Source organism: Scyliorhinus torazame, chromosome 10, assembly GCF_047496885.1.
Source record: "Scyliorhinus torazame isolate Kashiwa2021f chromosome 10, sScyTor2.1, whole genome shotgun sequence".
NCBI lineage: Eukaryota > Metazoa > Chordata > Chondrichthyes > Carcharhiniformes > Scyliorhinidae > Scyliorhinus > Scyliorhinus torazame.
The window spans coordinates 230,098,582-230,102,949 of NC_092716.1; the positions used below are offsets into that span (position 1 = coordinate 230,098,582).

The window sequence follows — 4,368 nt, forward strand, 5'->3', positions numbered from 1 at the left end:
TCGGGGCCCTTACAAAAGGCAGGAACTATGTTAACATTCAAGTTTTGATTTGATGGGTGGATGGAGGAAGAATGGGTGAAAGGATATGGAAAAAAATGCAAGCAATGGTGATTAGGATTAGTTGCTGGTGTGGAGGGCAAACACCAGTCTGGGCTGGTTGGGCTATTTGGTCTGATTGAGTATTGTAACTTCTACAAAGGTGACCAACCAATTTCTAAGGGATTGGTCTTTATTTTGACTCCTCATCACCTGGCCCAGAAAGTACGCCTTTTGTGCCATATTTCTAGGACGGTGCCTGTGATAGACTGGGAGTCTCAGTTGAGTGATTTGAGTGGGCCAGCCAAAGGGGTGATAATGCTGTGGCTTCAAAAGATAAGTTGTACGTTTTGGTTGTTTTAAAGACCACCCCCACTGCTCTTCTGGTCACCAGAACACTGCCCCACCCTGCCTCCATTCTCACACTCGGCAGTAACCCACACCCACTCTTCTGGTCACCAGCAACCCCTACCCTCACAGTCCCTTATTTTTTTAAAAATTTAGAGTACTGATGCACGATCAATCACTACTGAAGCGACATTGTAGTCCAATTGAAGGCTTTAATAAACAAGTAGTTACCCCAGCAGCTCCGATACAGAATGACTGCTGTGGGTGAAACACAGACTCTTATGCTCCGCCTGCTGGGCGGAACCAGCAGGCAGGTTCTACCACTCATACCACAGTATAAGGTACATCCCACCTAGGTATCGCGATACCCCTAATATAGCCTACCACAAGTACCCAATTCATTTTTTCCAATTAAGGGGCAATTTAGCGTGGTCAATCAACCTAGCCTGCACATCTTTGGGTTGTGGGGGCGAAACCCACGCAGACACGGGGAGAATGTGCAAACTCCACACGGACAGTGACCCAGAGCCGGGATCGAACCTGGGACCTCGGCGCCGTGTGGCAGCAGGGCTAGCCCACTGCGCCACCGTGCTGCCCTCCTTATTTTGTTTCGTAAGAGTTGGTCACAGTGACGCCTGTATATTTCTGCGTAATAATCACTTGAGGTCCTGTGATTCACTGCTTATGCTACTGTTGGGTATGCATTGCTTTCTGCCTGTGCTTGCAATACTCAGAACAGAATAATGTGTATCAAGAAGATGCACAAGGCCCTCTCTTTGTGGCAGACAGTGTCCTTTTCCCAAACATGAAACAAATGTTACCTTTAAAAAAAAATATTTTTCTCTTCCTCTATTGAAGTTGTTGTTGCTGAACAGGCGTATGCTGGATATCTTGTACACTGCCTGCCCTTTGACATAAAGGCCATGCATCATGTGTAAGCCCTGGATTGTGAGTGGCTGGATGGTGAGCAAGTAGGCCACTTGTTCATCTGTGACCAGCTTTGGGCTGCTAGTTAACCTCAGCAGGAGCCACAGTTAGGGGCCTAAGGGCCCTGAACTAGGAAGTGGAGAAAGCAGTCAATGAGCCATGTTGGAAAGTGGCACTGGTGTTCTTGCTGCATGAGGTCTGACTCAGGCTACCCTTCATCCTTACTCTCAAAAAAAGCCACATGGAACTGGGCCTGGCAGCAAGGAACTCCAGAGAAAAGGTGAGGAAATGACAGGATTTAAAAATGAATGGATTCTTTTTATTGGTAGAAGGATGACTAACTGGTATATTTAATTTAATATGTTGCCTTCTGTAAGTTGAAACTGTTTCCATGATTTTTTTAAAGATATAAATTTAGAGTACCCAATTCTTTTTTTTTTTAATTAAGGGGCAATTTTAGCGTGGCCAATCCATCTACCTTGTGCATCTTTTGGGTTGTGGGGGTGAGACCCACGCAGACACGGGGAGAATGTGCAAATTCCAGATGGACAGTGACATGAGGCCGGGATCAAGCCCGGGTCCAGTGAGCAGCAGTGCTAACCACTGCGCCACCGTGCCGAAACTGTTTCCGTGATCTATCAGTCCACAGTATTCTCTAATAGTAATAATCTTTTGTTGTCACAAGTAGTACATTAACACTGAAATGAAGTTATTGTGAAAAGCCCCTAGTCGCCACATTCCGGCGCCTGTTCGGGAACACGGAGGGAGAATTCAGAATGTCCAATCCACCCAACGGCATGTCTTTCGGGACTTGTGGGAGGAAACCGGAGCACCTGGAGGAAAACCACGCAGACACAGGAAGAACATGCAGACTCCGCACAGACAGTGGCTGATGCACAATGTATATGTGGGTCTCACCCCCACAACCCAAAAGATGTGCAGGTTAGGTGGATTGGCCACGCTAAAATTGTCCCGTAATTGGAAAAAAGTAATTGGTTACTCTAAATTTTAAAAAACCGAATTCAACAAACATATATAGCCAAGGGCAGATTGCCAACTGATTGAATTATTTTCCTCATAGCCTTGCAGTTATAGCCCGTATCTAGCTTTCTGAATTATCAAAGCAAATATGATGACACACTTTTATGGCACTCTTGTACTTTTGCCCTATTACATGTGGCATAGTAAAAGTCATAAGCTCTTCTGTCATGTGTTTTATACTATGTGCTATTGTGGAGAAATCCAGAATGAACTTTGTCACATTTGCAGTGGTAAGCCAATGGTATTGACCTAATTTCACATTTATTTCAATAGTAAAGTTTACTGACCATTATTTTCCTTTTTAATGGGTATGCATGCTTGTATTCGTCAACTTGAAAGATGACAATGTTGGAAATTTAACTGACTTTTCGGCGATATTTGTGACGATATCCATAAATCTTCCAAGTACACGATAGTGCCAACTTTCTGAGGAAGATTGCCAAATCAGTGCAGATTGTTGCTTTGTGAGCAGGAGACATGTGCTGCTAAATAACAGCAGGTCAATAATAATAATAATCTTTATTAGTGTCACAAATAGGCTTACATTAACACTGCTATGAAGCTACTGTGAAAAATCCCTGGTCGCCACACTCCGGCGCCTGTTTGGATACACTAAGGGAGAATTCAGAATGTCCAAATCTCCTAACAAGCACGTCTTTCGGGACTTGTTGGAGGAAACTGGAGCACCCGGAGGAAACCCACACAGACACGGGGAGAAGGTGCAGACTCCGCACAGTGACCCAAGCCGGGAATCGAACCCAGGTCCCTGGCGTTGTGAAACAACAGTGCTACCCACTGTGCTACCGTGCCGCCCAAAAAGGTACAAAGGCACCGCTGAGACTTGAACTCAGGATCTCCTGTTTACCAGACAGGTGCTTTAACCATCTAAGCCACAGCGCCAATCTAAGCCATAACAGAGGAAGCTTTGATTCAGTTTCCTGACTGGTAAATAGCAGTTTGTTATTGCAAAAGTGTGACTTGGACAGTCTGTTATCCCTCAAAAGTTTCAATCGCTTGAAAAGATCACTGTGAACTGAACATTGTCCAGAGTGGACAGAGTGAGCTCAGTGGCTCAGTTTAATCTAATACGTCTGTGTTTTAAATAAAGAGCTACTGAGGGAACAATGCTTGAAGCGGCCTCTATTAGTTAAAATTTGATATCAAGGTTGATGTTTCCGCTTTACTTTTGTAATCAAAATATCTAAAAGGTTTTATCATAAAGATTGGTAGCAGCCTGTAAGATGATGGTTTGTGCCGTGATGGTCAATTCTATGTTAAGCATTGCCTAGTGTGACTGAGGAATCCAACATTGGCATGGCAGTCTCTGCCACATTTGCTGCATTAAAGATATTGGGCTGGATTCTCCATTTCTGAGACTAAGTGTTTTTAAAAAATATATTTTTATTGGAGTATTTGTAAAATTTTATAACAAAAACAGAAAAAGAACAATCAGCATTAAACATTAATAGTGGAAAAATAGATAATTCACCGAACGGCTCTGTCTTCGCAGACCATCGAGAAAAACAAAAAACAAACAAACCCACACTTACCCCCCCCCCCCCCGGAAAGCTGCAACTGCCGACATTTTAAATTACATTTCCCCAAGACTGAGACTAAGTGTTGACGCCAATGCAGGATTCACGGACTTTTATGACAGCAAAACTGGCGCCGATCTCTCGCTACACTGAGGAGCTATGTGCAGCCTCGGCCGCGCATTCCACGTTGAGACCCCTTATCAAGTGCGGGTTGCATTTTATAGCCTTGTGTTTCTTGGCGCTGCAAGCGCCAGGAAACATGCGGCTAAACGCAGTCGCTATGGGACGTTTAGTTAAATCGTGCCCCAGGTCTTTCACCTCTATGGTGGTGCACAGCTTTGGAGCATAGACACTTGAGATTAATTGGCCCTGTTTGAGTTGAGAGATGGATGGCAAGTACACGTTCTGAACCATTGTGCATTCCTTAGAGCGAAGCTAGCTGGTCATACATTTCTTCTGAAGTCTCCCTCTGTCAGACAAA

General features: G+C 44.4%; 1 non-coding gene across 1 annotated transcript; it reads right to left on the reverse strand.

The window, feature by feature from the left end:
- Positions 1-3,178: 3,178 nt before the first annotated feature.
- trnat-ggu (transfer RNA threonine (anticodon GGU)) lies at positions 3,179-3,252 on the reverse strand. The gene has a single exon. It is a non-coding gene; the product is annotated as a tRNA-Thr (tRNA).
- Between the last annotated feature and the right edge of the window lie 1,116 nt (positions 3,253-4,368).